Source organism: Athene cunicularia, assembly GCF_003259725.1.
Source record: "Athene cunicularia isolate RWA chromosome 4 unlocalized genomic scaffold, athCun1 chr4_part2, whole genome shotgun sequence".
Taxonomy (NCBI): Eukaryota; Metazoa; Chordata; class Aves; order Strigiformes; family Strigidae; genus Athene; species Athene cunicularia.
In genome coordinates, this window is record NW_020799099.1 from 31,971,754 (window position 1) to 31,988,437 (window position 16,684).

Genomic DNA, 16,684 nt, shown 5'->3' on the forward strand with positions numbered 1-16,684 from the left:
AACAAATTAATCAACCACCGAGGTTTTTAGATTTCTGAGCCTGTACTCAAAGCATGTTACAAAGCTTGCTTACCATGTGCATGGCTTAGGTTGTACTTATAAACTAAAGCATCTCTTGGTACCAGAAAGTTTTTGCTCCACCAGAGAAAAAAAAAATTACAGTAGTACTTAACTCAGATTAAGTGAGTAAACACTGCCACTGGGCTTTGTAGACCGATTTAAAACAATATATAACATGTTTTTAAGTTTAGCGTGAGACTGAACTTGGGATTCATGAGGTCTTGGTGGTTTTACAGTTTTTTTCAATAAAAGGTTAGTATCTTGATTTGCATTTATCTAGTAAAAAGGTCTATGAAGAAACCTGAAAACAACGTAAATCATCATTAGGGAGACAACACCCATGCAAAATTATCTCAATTTCTTTTTAAAGCTTGGAGATTTTGCTTTACACAGGATAAATGACTTCTTCAAAGAATAAAAACATAATTTCTCATAGTAGTTACTACTCAATCTTCATTATTCATTACAAAACATAATCTAAAAGCAAAGTAAAACAATTTTTCTCACTAGGAATATTAGACTAAAAAATAGGTAATCAGCCTTGATTGATTCTTAATAAGTGTACAGCATTTATTTTATTAGAACGGCATAAACTTGAAATGATTGTTTATATAAATTAAAAAAAAACCCCAAAAACAGGACACTTCCAGAAAACAGCTTGGGTTTTGGTTTTTTTTCTTTACCACAGTGCTAAAAACAAACCTGGACAGCTAATCTAATAGTAAGGCGCTCTGTGCTAAAACGTTTTTATTGTCTGAGTAACTAGGCATATTCCTGTCACAGTTCAAATATTTTATTCAATAGAAAAATAAAGATACATTCCAGTAGCTTTATAGTTTCACTGCTAGCTGTGAATGCTTTTTTGTTATTTCAAATCTTCTTAACAATCTCAGATACCTAATAGAAAATCCAAAACATATAAACTGAGAAACAAAGTTGATCTAGAACATGCTACTTTTATGCACTGCATACTAATAAAACAATATTCGTATTTACGTTCTTTCTCCCTGTTCTACTATTTATGAATCTAAATCAAATACCTGTAAATTAACTCTTCCTCTTGTAACAAGACTGGTTTTATCAACTGTTTAATACTATCAAAAAACCCCAACCTCACACGTCGTAACAACCTTACCAATAGTTGACTACTTGAATAAACTGTAGCTTTATTCAAGTTTTATCATATGTTAAACTATAACAACATATCACTCACCTCTTTAAAACCTGTAAAATCATAACATGACCTAAACATTTGCTTTTCAAACAAATTTTTTTCAGTCTTTCTCCATCTGCTTTTAACTAAAGTGCTCCTCCTGTTAATCAGCAGCTTGGCTTTGGGCCAAGTTACTCTAAGTTTATTTAAGTTTGGAGTGTAGGATAGGTAGAGTTTTTCTTAGATTGGTTTAGTATATTGTGGGTTTTTTTTTGTTTTAGAAAGAGAATAATTGGTATTTTTTGAAGTTGTGGGGGTTTGTGCTTTTTTTTCTTTTCTTTTTTTTTTTTTTTTAGGGTTTTCTATGTCACCTTAAGCTACTTAGTCATTTTTCTGAAAACTCAAGGAAGAAAACTTTTTCCTAGTGCTCTATGTACCTTGTTTCTTATATTGCTAAGTGCTGGATTTTGTAAGGGAGGGGAACTTCTGAGTCTGGAGCATTTTATGGTAGAGCTTCAATGTAGAGTAGAGTGCTGAATAGCTTTATGCTTGCTTTTACTAGCATCTTTATCAGTGCATTCATTATGTCTGTGGGAGAACTCATAACATGTCCCTGATGTATTTGTCCACGATAAGGGGAGGTCTGAAAGATGACTTTGCCCATAGTGAGAGAAGGTCTAAGGTGTTCAACCTATTTTGTTCTTGTTTTTATTTAAGGAACAGTTTCTTTTATCAACTGTGCTGAGTTGATTCAAGTGCATTTTAATTACATTGTTTGCCTGAAATGATGCAGTAAGCTAACTGACACGTGTCACAAGCGTGGTGGCTTCTGCTATACTTTGATATTAAAGAGCAAAGAAAGCTGTCCTTTTTTATATATATGCAGCATTTGCTGTTTCTTGCTTTCATTAATGCAAAATTTGTTTAGTTTCATTTTTTTGTTAAATGGAAGGAGGAATTCTTTGCTCTAATATTACTACCATGGCAGTCTCAATTCCCATTTTCCCAGGAGAACCAGGTTGTCAGTGTGTTTATTCTGGGCTAAATCAGAAGTGCTTCGTAATTTCGTTTTTTCTTGTTACCATGCTATAAAGCAAGCAATTGATAAAATATTTCACAGCATAGCCTGTGTGAAATGTTTTGGGGAATGGTTGAGGAAAACCTGTATTAACAGCTACCACATAATGCAGGGTGAGGCATCATAAGGTTATTGACAAAATGATGGCTTTCATACGTTGCTGGGGTTGCAAGTTCTACACTTGAGGGTACATACATGCTTCCATTTTTGTCTGTATGGGACTTCAGAGAATGATATCGGGGTACCTGATCATTTCTGGCTACAAAACACTATACTGCTGCTGTAATTTTCCTTTCAAAACATGCACTGTGGTTACACACCTGAGCGCCATTAAAGCATCATGTAATGATTTGCAATAGTTGTTACTGAGTGTTTTCAAAAGCGAGGAAGCATGAAGGCTGCATTCTCCTGCACGTTCTGCATAGCTGGACCCTGTTGGAGAACGGCTTTCAGAGAGCAAGGCCATGGGTCTCTGCAGAAGCTGATTGCAGCCATCTGAGGTAAACAGAGGAAAAAACCCAGGGTACAGTGATGCTAACAAGGACTGTTATGATAACAAAGAGAGAAGTTGTGGTACATTATGGCCTTGGGGGTGATTGAAAAACAGCCCTGGGAAAGAAGCAGGCCAGAAGAAGGAAGATGTGACATGCCTGAGATACCACAAGGGGCTGGAATATTATAATGTAGCCTTTTACACGTGTCCAATAGATTTGTGAGTAGTATGCATGATTATTGTAGAGTGCTTATATAAGGTGTGATTTGTTTCAATAAAGTTGAAGCTTGCTCTATCATTCACATTGAATCGGCTGCTTGCTTCCTCTGCCCACCGCAGGACACCACTACACAGGGACAGTCCCAAGTTATTGCCCGAACTATAAAATTAGAGGGAAATGGTAAGGTGTAGTATTCAGTAACTGTTTCATATGCTCCAAATCTGTTACCAGGTATAATTCTCTGCTCTGAAGAATGGGGGAGTAGTCACTTTCTATGGTTACTACTGCCTTGTTTAGCTATGCTGGGTATGGCTTTTCGTTGTGACTCCTCATAGCCTCCAGCATTGTAGGCATTAATATGACTAGGTTGTTGCTCTTTGAGCTAGTGTATTAATTATTTGGAAACAGATAATTGTGGTTATGTATTTTTGCTTTAATGGATAAAAGCAGGACCAACTGGTGGGGTTTTTTTTAAAGTACTACAGTCTTTGCAAGATGTCTTGTCACTTGAATGTGCTCCAGATCTGCGCTGTTTCCTTTTTTGTCATGTCTTCTTTGAAACTGAAGTATATCCTAAGAGGGAATTCCCATCGTTCCCCAGGTGATTTTCCAGGCCTCTTGTAAAGCCTATACTTGCAAAAGTATGTATTTTGAGTAAACATAGAGACTCAAAATAAGATTTAGGAAAATGGTGGATTAAAAATGGGAAAAGGTGTAGTGCTTGTCTGTTCTCACCTGTGTTGTATTATTGTGTCCGCATCCATTTTGCAGCACTGTGGGAGCGTAAAGACCTGACATGGTGTGATACAGCTTTAGGTTTAAATGAAGGTGAGTATAGAAATAAGAGGAGGCAACAACGTTCAAGAGTATATTGTAGTGGGAGCCTGGATGCTTGTGATGATTTGACTCTGGCTAAATGCCAGGTATCCACCAAGTCGCTCTTCACTTTCCCCGCCCCCCTTTCCCCTTGTTTTCTCAATAGGGTAAAGAGGGGAAAGAAGATAAACTAACCCTTGTGGGTGAAACAAAAGCAGTTTTAATATAAGCAAAGCGAAGTAAAAGTCCGCGCGCGGAAGCAAAAGCAAACAGATTTAGTCTCTACTTCCCATGGACAGGCGATGTCGGGACTTCTCAGGAAGCAGGGCTCCAATACGTGTAGTGGTTGCCTCCGAGGACCAAGGGTGACCCCACCCCCTTCCTCCTTTTTTCCCAGCTTCATACTGAGCAGACGTCATATGGTATGGAATATCCCTTTGGTCGGTTTGGGTCAGCTGCCCTGGCTGTGTCCCCTCCCAGGATCTTGCCCACCCCGTCCCACTGGGAGAAATATCAGAAAGAGCCTTGGTGCTGTGTAAGCACTGCTCAGCAGTAGCCACAACACCAGGGTGCTATCAACACCCTGCCAGCTCCCGACATAAAACACAGCACCATGAGGGCTGCTGTAGGGGAAAACCAATTCCAGTTCTGCCAGACCCAGTACAATGCTGAAACACAATTCAAAGTCTTCCATATAAAGAAGATCTTATACCTCTTTTTCAAAGCTTGAGTTCAGATTTTTTCTATGCTAAAAAGTTTAAAATCTTCAAAAACAAACATAGCCAAACTTGTCCTTGTTCATAAGTCTTGTTTTGTACAGAGAAAAAGATGATAATAAAAACGTGTGTGTGTGTGTATAGAATAAAAATGTAACCCTCCACTAAAGGCTTTTTTTACAAAATTTTAAGAACAGAAGTTATATATATAACTGAGCTGTAGTTTGATGTAAGACTTTTGCTTAAAGCAGTGCTGAGAGATGATGCTGGAAATCTAGCCCTACCTTTGTAAGTCTCCTTTACCAGCTGCTGACTAATAGCTTTGACCTATGGGGTTTTGCTAATGGAGCCCCATACCTGTTCCCCTAACCTGAGGGCATCTTCTCTGATGAGACCCTTTTTCCTTCTATGCAGAATAAAGATTAACAGACAGGGGAGGATTAGCAGAGAGGGGAAGATGATGACTTCCCTGAAGGCTCTGTGTAAGTAGAGGCTGGTTGGGAATTCAGGATGCGCACCCAGCCAGTGGGGCTAATACAATATGTGTGGCCTGAGAAGGTACGTTAGTACTGTAGGGGCAACTGAAGACCCAAAACAGGATCACAAAGACAGTGCAAAAGGTGCTACAACTTCTACAGCAAAAAGCCTTGTTATCTACTTCAGGTTTGATTTGTTTTTCGTAAGTATTGTTTTTAGCTAAAATTTGAATTGTAAGTGATGTTTCGTTTCTCCTTTGTGGCATGTGTGAAGAGCCAAACGGAATTGATCACTGGGATAGGAGCTGATATTAGTTTAGGGCTCATCAGCAGGCTTGCTATCCTGTCAGTAGTTCCAGGGAAAATATATCAAAAGTGAAATTCACTCAAAGTATTACAGGATAGGAATGTATTAGTGTAAGAATGGCTTAAAGGAAAATAGATGCTAGCAAACAAGCCATGTGGTGTTTCTCAACTAGAAGCACTAGGGTTCGAAAAGTAACTGCAAGTGTAGTAGATTTGCAGGGCAAGAGGTAGTGAACTTCACAGAAGTTTATGATTTGCAAGAGCTGGCTGTTCAGAGCTGGTAGAGTAAGAGTTAGGGGACTGGTCTCATTGTAGCTATTGATTAAGCCCTATCTTCTGAGGGCTTTTGTTAGAAACAGCCACAACTCAGCATTTCTATTTACAGTCTGCAAGTAAATAGATAGTAGAATGATATTTGTGCATGCTGCATTACAGTGAGAACAGACGGATAAGGCAAGACATTATGGATGGAGGGGAGTCATCAATGCAAAATAGACCTTGAAATGGCTGCATGCAAATTAGATATCGGTATGTTAGTATTTTATTGCTTTTTAGCTTGCATATTGACACTGGCAAAACCATTAAGAGAAATAAGCCTGAAATTTCAATACACGTGTTTTAAAAGAAGTGTGAAAGCATTGAAGTAATACAGCAAAGTGTTGTCAGACTGATTTAAAAAAAGGCAAATGCCATGCTGCGGGTTTTAATTATTTTTATTCCATGGTGCTTGTATTTGAGGCAGAGCAGCTTCAGAAATTTATGGTCAGACAACAAAGCAAGCAAGCCCATCAAGTAATATCTGCATTGACTCTTGGGTCTGAGTGGAAGGTTACATTAAATTTTCCAATCAGGTAATCATACTTCATCTGAAAGTTTGAGTTTAAACATGTATTTCATTAGTTAAATTCCTTGATCAGAAAGTGAGCTGCTACAGTACATATCGCCACATGTGAAACACTTTTTTTTTTTTCCTTTTCCTGTTGTGGTTTGCTATAGTAGAGTCAGGAAAACGTTTTCCACCTCTGGATAGCTTTATGCCACGTGCTTGCTTAGAAGTGATCCTACAGTTTCTAGTTTTTCACTAGTTGAGGAAGTCTGTGGGCCTAGGCAAAAAGAGGTACCTGGCTTCTCAGTGGGTGCTCTTGGTGTATGATTTTCTGTGGGAAGGAACCTAGCCCAGGTTGACCCAAAGCCCCGTCCAACCTGGCCTTGAACCCTTCCAGGGAGGGGACAGCCACAGCTTCTCTGGGCAGCCTGTGCCAGTGTCTTACACTACCCTCACATTAAAAGACTTCTTCCCAATATCTAATCTAAATCTGCCCTCTTTCAGTTTAAAACTCTTATCCCTCATCCTATCCCTACACCCCCTGCTCAAGAGTCCCTCCCACCTTTCCTGTGGCCCCTTTAAGTACTGGAAGGCCACTCTAAGGTCTCCTCGGAGCCTTCTCTTCTCCAGCTGGACACCCCCAACTCCCTCAGCCTGTCCTCACAGGGGAGCTGCTCCAGCCCCCCGAGCATCTTTGTGGCTTCCTCTGGCCCCACTCAAGCAGGTCCGTGTCATTTTGATATTGGTGCCCCCAGAGCTGGACACAGCACTGCAGGGGGGGTCTCATGAGAATGGAGTGCAGGGGGGAGAATCCCCTCCCTTGACCTGCTGGTCACACTGCGCTGGATGCAGCCCAGCACACATGTGAGCGCACGTTGCTGGCTCACAGTCAGTTTTTCATTCACTAGTACCCCCAAGTCCTTCTCCACAGGGCTGCTCTCGATCCACTCATCCCACAGCCTGTGTTTGTGCTTGGGATTGCTCTGACCCATGTGCAGGAACTTGCACTTGGCCTTGTTAAATTTCATGAGGTTTGCACAGGCCCACCTCTCAAAGCTTCCATCCTCCAGCAGTGGTGAGATGTGTTCCTCTAGTTGGAGATGGAATCATCCCTGTTGTTTTCACTTTACTCCACTGATAGTTGGAGAGTGGTGTTAGCTAAATCTGTGGGAGTTTGGCCTCAGCAAATAATTAATTTCTTGATGGGTGTATGGTCTCTTGGTTTCAAAGCTTTTGGCTGAAGCTGTAGGGCTGTCGTCAAATGACTGAGCACCTCTGGGTGTGCTTTCAGACACTAGCCATGGCTAACCATGGAGTGCAGATACCTTTGGGCAGGTTGGGCAGTAGCTGAATGATGACACTCAGGGTGTCAGTGGTTTCTGACTGCTGGCTTTAGATACCTGAAGAGGCAGAAGAACATGAAGAATTAAATGTGTCAGAGGGGAAGACTCATAGCTATAGGAGCCTTTGAATCTTCTAACACTGGGTTTTTGTTTTTCTCATTTCCTGAGTTGCCTCTTGCAAGAGAATTATCAAAGATAGTTGAGAAGCTAATAATAATTGTGCCTTGCCTGCTACTGAGGACTAGTGAGTGACACTGGCACCTTAGTGCGGATGAGTGACGGACCTGAGTACTTGGGGAGAAGATAAAGGCAGGTGGCTGATTTTCAAATCAGTGTTCCCTACCTTGCATATGTGGGGGCTGTTGTTAGCAGAATGGTGGGGTTGTTCGGAAACGCCTTCTGCTGTCAGCTAGAGCCTGTGGCATTGGACTTACTCTTAACATAATTTACAGATAGTGATGCCGGTCATGAAATTGTGCAGCTGCTTTCTGAAATCCTGTCAGTCTACTGCCTCCTGGCATGAATCTGGATAGCCTTTGGGTGTCAGATTGGTAAAAGACCACTGAAGGGAGAGAAATTGGATTATCAGTTGTAATAACTTCATCACGCTGGACACTTGCATACTTCTCAATTAAAAAAAAGGTGACTGACAATTCAATTACATGTCCTGATGTGCAGATAGTCAATTTTAGAGCTGATTGCTCCTTCCCTCTCTGCCCAAGGTCTGACCTGTTTTTACTCTGATCTTGCTTTTGATGCCTTGTGATCATTAATCCCTCAGAGGCAATCTTCTGTGTGGACCAGCCTGTGTGGAGGAATCCTACTGCAGCTCATGGGGCAGTCACCTGGGAGCTGCTGCTGGTAGGAAGAGGTCTGGCTTGTGTTGAAGGGTTATTACGAGCCCAGCACCTGTGCATCCTGTGCTCACACCAGGCATTGGGGATGTTTACATGTGTTTATGCATGAAGGAACTGGGAGGAAAGTAAGGTCATGGGCAGAATTGCATGCGATTAAAGAGAAAGTTGGGTTTGCTTTGCGTATGTACTGTATTTAATGGTTTTAGGTAAGGCTATTGAGGACAGATTCTGTAGTCTAGTGTGCACTGAGTAGGTGACTTGATTCCCACAGGTGGCAATTTCTGGGCTTTTCTTTCACTAATGTTGGTTTCTGATGACTTATTTTTACCCAAATGTCTCTGTAGGAGACAGGTACCAGCCAGCTGCTACCTGTTCTTCAGGGTCTGAAAGAATTACGATAGTTAAAGGAGAAGATGGGTAAAGATGTTCCATGTGCTACTCCAAGCTAGTTAGTTTGGTTTTGTTTTCCACACTTGTAGAGTTGGCAGGTGTCTTCTTCCTTTGTTGACATATTGCAGTTGCTTCTTGCCACTGTCAGCATCGATTGTGGTATTACCTTGCATTACAGCAGGAGGGAATCTATGCAAATGGTTAGTTAGCTCTTCTTTCTCACCAGTACATAACCATCAATTCCTAAGCTGCTGGGGCAGCAGAACAAATTCTTGCATTCTCACAAATTGTGATACATTCCGTTTTGGTGGGAAGCCCCTTGCACTTAGCTGCATTGATTTTCCTGAGAGCACCACAAAGTTGACTTAGGATTTCTGCAAGGTAGATGCAGTACGTGGGAAGGGAGTCTGTTGCCTCACATTTTAAGGGCTTCAGAAACTAAACATTGATTCCGACTCACAGCAAATATAACTAGGTTGTAGTGGGTATACGGGCCTTCTGTTAGCACCTGCATGTCTCAGGCAGGTAACCAGTCTTACTGTTCTTTTACACCAAGCATGGACAATTCATGCAATTAGAAGTCAGTGTTGTTCAGTAAATTTAATACAATTCATAATAGCTTTCTGAGCAGCTGTTGCAGACTTTGCCCTTAAAGAAATGTATCTGGGGGAGCTGAAGTGTGAGCCGCATCTTCTAACTGGAAGTTAATCTTTAAAGCTAATTCTTTGATATACCTTTCAAAGGGGACAATTGATTAAAAAACCCTGAGAACAATGAAAATAAGGTCATCTGGGATAAAGAAAATGAGACTATACAGTGCAAGAGTTTTTTTGTAATTGACTATTTGTTTTCCTGGTGGTGACTAGAGGTTTTCACAAAGGGTAGCCCTGCTTTACAGGCAGTTTGATCTTCTGTGCTGGCCTCATGGCAGACAGAAAACTGGTGTGGGTCCATTGGTGCTGGACACAGATGACAATTGCTGTACTCAGGCTGTTTCAGCCAGGTGAACAGCCTTTTGTGAAAACAGCATGTTCTCAGTTCCTAGTTTTGGGTGTTTGCCAAACTGCTTTGTATGCTAGGTACAGCTATAAACTGTCCTTTCTATTAAAAGGAGTCTGGTGAGCTGTATGTGGCTGGAACATGTGCCCTGAATGGGCTGGAGTTACAGCTCTGGCAGCTCAGTGTGCTGTGTTTTCCCCAGTAACAGTCACAGAATTGTAAAGATGTCCCTAAGTGCTACAGATGTGCAAGAGTAGCTTAGCCTTTGTTTCCAAGGGGTAGCCCATGAGGAGGAGAGAGCCCAGCTTGATTTAGCAGAACTGTACTTCTGAAAACTGGTGTTGCATGAAAAGGGGGGCATATTCTGGCACTATTTCCACAGAAGTATGTCGGCACGTACCAAATTCTGAGCAAGTGAATAATCTCTAAATGAAATGGATCACAAGATAAAAGTACATGCAGCAGTAGCTAGTTAGGAAACCAAGTGAAAATATCCTGTCAGATTACCTAGTAGTACAAATAGCTGCTGTGAAACGGCAACGGTTTCAGTACCGAAAATGTTCTCTGATCTACATCCCATTAAAAAGTTACTCTTTAAACCACTTAGTTGTTTTGGGGCATGTCTTAAAAAAATCAGTCGTGCAGAATTGTTTGAGCTTGTGATAAAGGCTTTTCTTTACTGCTGTGTGCAGGATATGTTTTATTCATGTTTTCCATGCAGTTGTTTTTTTGTTCCCTGGAGAGGACTGCTATGTATGGTGACCTGGAGGGCCACTGAAGGTCTAAACAGTGTCTCTACACCTCTGAGGGTGAAATAACTGGTTAATTTTCCTTAATGAGCAGCTGGGTCCCACAGCAGAAGTTTCCACTGTAAGGTGAAGGCTGCAGCAAGCTGCTTTTGTACTTTTATTTTTGTCCATCAGACAGTTACTCCTGTGAGACCTGCAAGTGGAAGAGCAAGAGAGGAAGTCACGCCAACCCTCGTGGCAAAGCACTTTCTTTGGGCTTTGCCTTACAACAGTTGGGTGTCAGAATGTGGATTTCTGTTTCAAGCTCATGTTCATCTGCTGTATCCACACTGCAAAGGGTTTGTACCACAGACACATCCAAGCTACTTAGCGAAGACAAGCAGGACAAACCAGACTGCGCTGAATTCTGAGCTTTTGTACCTAACCTCTTGTAGGCTCTCAGTTCAGCTCAGTTAAAGCTTGCCTTTGTATCTCTAGATTGTGCTATGCCCTAATTAGCCTGTGCATGGCTTATAGGGGCTTTAATTGCTTTGAAATGTATGAGCTGCCGCCTTCAAAGATAGTTGTGGCCTCATGGCAGTTGGCTAGTAAAAGCCTGAATCAGATCAGCACAATTGGTTCTAAAGGCAGCAAGAACAGCACCTAGCACAGGGGAATATGCTAAAGAGTATATGAAAATTTATCTAGAGAACATCCTGTGGTTATGACCTTTTAAAAATTGCCTTCAGATTCTCACATGACTGTATTGCTTCCTGCTACCAACAGTTTGTGTGCTTTGAAGGAGCTACATTCCTTTCTCATTAGTGACAGTAGGAATCTGTTCAAGAAAGGGTTATCTCCAGGACATCCCTCCTCTTGAAATCCTTTCTGTGTTCCTACAACACCGAACAACTTACCTGCTGCCGTAAAACTTGAGTGCTAGCCATATATATAGTTAATTCTCGAACACTCGCCACTGTGTCACATGGATTGTTCTTGTTGTACTCTGAGCTGGTCTCCTTCCCTGCTCCTAATCTCTGCTGAAACATTTTAAGCTCTTAAAGACACACAGTGATTCACAGTGGTGTCATGGTTTATTTTCAGTATGAACATAGAGGAAGCACCATCTCACTGAACCCAAGAGCCTCCAGGCTAGTGCATTAGGGAATCTCAGGAAAAGCCTAACAATTGCTGAGCTAAGACTATAAAAATCCTTTCTTAAACATGGTAAATGAAGAACTTATCTTAAAAATCTGATTTCTCCTTTATCAGAGGTTTTTCTGGAGGCTTCTGTAAATGTCTGCATATAGCATGTTAGCCAGGCATTTATTTTTATTAGATGAAAAATGCCCTACAGGTTTTTCTCTAGTGTTTGGAGAGCAAAGTGGTGAATCATGCTGGTCCCTGGTGGCACCTTCTAGATTTAAAATTCCTCAGAGCAGGCTCAGCCAGATCACTTTTGTTCCAATACCTGGAGGCAGAAATTATATTTTGCTCTTCCACTGGCTACTCTCTAGGAAAAAATAAGCATCAGTGTGTTTCTAAGATCTGTTTAGACAAGGAAAATTACAAAATGCAGCCAAGAGTTATGTAAAAATTTAGAATCCCTTGGGGGTTTGAATTTTTCAGGTTTGATAGGTTTGGAGATGAATTTTGGAAGAAGTATCCTGGAGCTGTGATAGGAGGCCACACAAAGCCATTGCATGTCCAGACAGATGAGTCCCATAGTATTTCTTGGAGGGAAAATGCAACCCCATCCAAAACTCCCTTAATGCCCGTGGTTCAGGTAGGGGAGGACATGGACCCTTGTCCCATACCTTTAATTTACAAACAAGCTCATACTAGCCTACCTGAATTAGGGTTTCTGAGTACCAGAGAGGACAACCAAATGTGAGTTGTCCCAAACTATCTTAGTGTGGCCTGCAAGGTGGTCAGGGAGTAAAGGACACTTCTCATGCAGTGTTACGTGTTGCACTCTATGGATAACTAATCATCGAGCCTCCGCTAGTTGAGAGACACCAGAGGAGAATGGTTTATCTTTTAAGATAAACATTCATGCCCGGGAGAGCACTGGTTTTCCTGCTTGCCTATGTAGGGAGCCAACATGCCTACACCACCTTTAAACATCATTCATCGGGCAGGACAAATGGACAAACACTCTCTCTGTTACCATGACTGTTTAGCTACATGATCCAAGGTTAACCGTTCCTCTGAGAATTATATTCAGATCACCCCAATGGGCTACCCTATTTTGTAGAGATCAAAATGAGTCACAGGTAAGATCACATGAATGGAAAATATGCTTGTGTTGATGGTAAACAGTATCAGTGTAACTCATGTGACAGGATGTTAGTGTTGTCACTTCAAACTGAAAGAGAAAAAAATAGGTTATATATGTCAATACAGAGATAAAGGGACAATTCTCCTCTTGCCTGAGTATGCTTCTGTGATTTTCTGGGGTTGTCCTAGCCATTCCTTTAACTTGTGAGTGATAATAATTTTCTTGACAATGCTTCTCTTTTTATCAGAACTTGCACTTAGAAGGATGGAGAACTGCCATTTCAGCTTTTACAGCCAGCTGACCTACTGGAATAAATGCACTTTAGCCAATTAGTCATGGTGTTTTTTTCCTCTTAATTGAGATCACAGAATTACAGAATCATCTCAGTTGGAAAAGCCCTTGAAGCTCCTCCAGCCCAACCATGAACCTCACACTGACCGTTCCCAACTCCCCCAGATCCCTCAGTGCTGGGTCACCCCGACTCTTCAACTCCTCCAGGGATGGGGACTCCCCCCCTGCCCTGGGCAGCTCACTCCAACGCCCAACAGCCCCTTCTGCACAGAAATCCTTCCTCAGAGCCAGCCTGATCCTGCCCTGGGCAGCTTGAGGCCATTCCCTCTGGGCCTGGCGCTGGGGCCTTGGCTCCAGAGACTCATCCCCCCTCTCTGCACCCTCCTGTCAGGGAGCTGCAGAGGGCCAGGAGGTCTCCCCTCAGCCTCCTCTTCTCCAGACTGAACCCCCCCAGTTCCCCCAGCCGCTCCCCAGCAGACCTGTGCTCCAGACCCTGCCCCAGCTCCGTTGCCCTTCTCTGGCCACGCTCGAGTCATTCCATGGCCTTTTTGTAGTGAGGGGCCCAAAACTGAACCCAGTCATTGAGGTGCAGCCTCACCAGTGCCGAGTACAGGGGTAAGGTCCCTTCCCTGTTCCTGCTGGCCATGCTATTGCTGACACAAGCCAGGATAGATGGCTGATAGATGGCAGGAGAGATGGCTGGCTCCTGTTAGGCAGACTTCCTTTCTACTATACAGTGTATTTAGTAAAAAACAGTTAAATTTTACTGATAGCGTTTGGTGCTCTCTGTCTTATGAGAAAGAGTACAGCAAGGGAAGCTAGCTTCTCTGTGCCTGTTGATGATGCCCTCTTGACTGCACAGGTGTGGAAGCAGCTGCATTGCAAGATGCTGATTCTCGAATTGGGATTGCTTCATATTCAGTCCTTATTTCTCAGTTAGCTTTCTGTTGCTGTATGAACATCAAATAGACTGTTAATCCTAAGGGGGCAGTATAAGAAATGCCTTCTCTTCAGTGCATACAATCTCGTAAATCATGTGCATGATAGCTTCATATTCATCTAGAGAAGTTACTTTGGCTCCTGTCTGCAATAAACACTTTATTGAGAAAGCAGAGCCACCGGTGCTCAGTGATTCCCAGAACTATGCTTTAGTCCAAATAAGTTTTGCTAAGGACTATTGATCGTTCCAGATTATATAAATATCCTTCCTCCCCTCACATGTTTGGTGATAGAACTTGGCAAGAGTGCTGACAGTGTCAGAGCTGAAAAGTCCTGCTTTATAGGGAGGTCTTTGAGGTAGCAATATAGAAAATCTACAAGATCTAGCCTGAAGCAAGTGTTCATTTTGAGCTGAAATCTTCCCAGTAGCTCCTTGTCAAAGGGAAGATGAAATGTATGTAACAGGCTCTAATCCCTGGCTGTGAGCTGAGCTGTCTTGGGTTTGTGGGGGCAATGTTAATACAAATATTGTCACACAGGAACAATAGGAAAATATCTTCTCACTGTAATATAGGCTTTCCTCAAGTCATGGAGTAGCAGGTAGGCAGTGCTGAGGGCAGCTGTAATGAAGATGGTGACTGGATATTTTGGGATTACAGTTGTTTTCTTTGTGGAAACTATCTCGATGCTTGTAGTTGGAGAAACCGTTGTGTTATTCTCTCAAAATGTACCACAATTAACATCACCTGTGATTAAGGACAGTTGAATAGAGTTGCTCTGGCTATGGTGAAATGGGAGTATGGGAGCCACAAGAAAGGGGTAAAGATGTGCAGAGACTATTCCCCCTTGACTTGCACCTTCCATCAAATGTACAGGTTTAATTATGTAGCTATAGGATAATGAATGGAATTGGCACTGCTAGAATTGAGGTTGGACGGAATAATTCAGTGTGCCTTCAACATTTATGCTGCATGAATGGGATGGGTGAAGCAAGGAAATAAGCTCACACTGAAGTAGAATGTGAACCAGGTAGTTTAGTGATGCATCTGCAATTCTTTGAGTTTGAGGGTAGAATTTGTGTTGGTGGGGTGCATGATTGCATGTATGCGCTTGAGACACAGATCAGCAATGTTATGGATATGTCTGGTAATCCCACCTGGTACAAAACCCTGTGCTTACAAGGGTTAGGGGTGTTGGGCTTCTCATTTCAATGTCACCTATCAAACTTGCTCTGTTAACACTGTGTTGACCCTGAGTGCAGGAGTCTTGCAGTCACAGGTTGAAACAGAGTAATTCAAACAAGGTAAAGGCTGTTTCTTAATGAGTTGGTGCTAATCAAGTGTCCTGCTGGTCTCTGCTACGCTTCTCTTTACAAAAATTCCATTTACTATCATGTTTTCTCGACTTGCCTGTGTGAAAGTTGAGTAGGGACTGTCTGCGCCCCTTAAAACTGCTGCAGATCTATTAGAATGTACACATGATGTATCTAAATATACATTTAGGTAAAGTATATAATGCAGCTGCTAGGCAGTTTATTTTCATCAGTGGAAAGACTGTATTTCAAGACAGTGGTGAAACGTCAAGTGAATTATGGGGGTTTGCCCTCTTACTTGTGAAAATAAATTGTATATTCTATAATCTGAAACAGACTAGTTTTTAATTATGCGCTGTTTTGCTTTGATTTACTAGGCAGATTATCTAGAGGCCAAAGCACTAGCAGATTTACTGTAGTCAGTCTGAAATTACTTAAATGGCAAACATTAGACCAAGTATTTAATTTTTAACAAGCTACCATAGTTTTTTGCTAGGCTTTCTTTTATCTTTTGCCTACAAAATTAACTATTTTGTGGATTAATATCAGCTCTCCTTTCTGTTTTACGTTTTGACTATTAATTATCAGTGCTGTAGATTCTGCATATAGCTTACATCCATATGTTTCTGAAGAGATAGGTATAACTTGAACTTGTCTATGCAGGGCTTTTAGCTAATCGACTGCTCTTTCTTGTGGAGATCTGAGACTGGAAATACAAGCTAGAGGCACTTGGTGGTTCAGGGAGATGTGTACATCTTCGTGCTCGGGCAGTGGTCCTCAGTCTGTGGCTGTTGGTCCTGTGCCTGGGACCCTGGGCAAGACGTGGAGCCACAGGAAATTAAAGCAAAAATAGACACAGCTGCTGCTGCTATGGAGCAGGTTGACTGGGAGAGCAAAGAGTGGCGATGCTGGTAGGCCTTAATTTCTTGTTACTACTGCCCAGAGATAAGCAAAGATTGGGAGCCACAGTCAGTGCTGCTGTTAGACCCCTGCCAGTGGTTTCTGAGGGGTAAGGGTGTCCAGTCTGGTGAAGCACTGGAGTGCACCGCACTGCTGGGATGCCTGCCCACAGCCACCTGGGTGCTGGGTAGCTTGGGGAGGATAGGTGCTGCGCAGTTTGGGCATGGTCAGAGAAAGGGACCTGGATGCAGAAGCAGCCAGGACCCAATGGCATCTGGTTAACTGGAGCCTTGTGGAACTCTTGGAGCAGCTCCGGTTAGCAGCATGCAATGGCAGATGATATCCCCACATGCTCACTACAGTTCTGCACTACTGATAGCAGCACTGATGTCTAATCTTCGTAAACGTATGACCATCCAGATAAAAAACAGTGAGATTTTACCCTCTTGCTCTGGTCTGATGCTTGAACTTTGTGTTCAAATCAAATGCTAAAAGTTTCT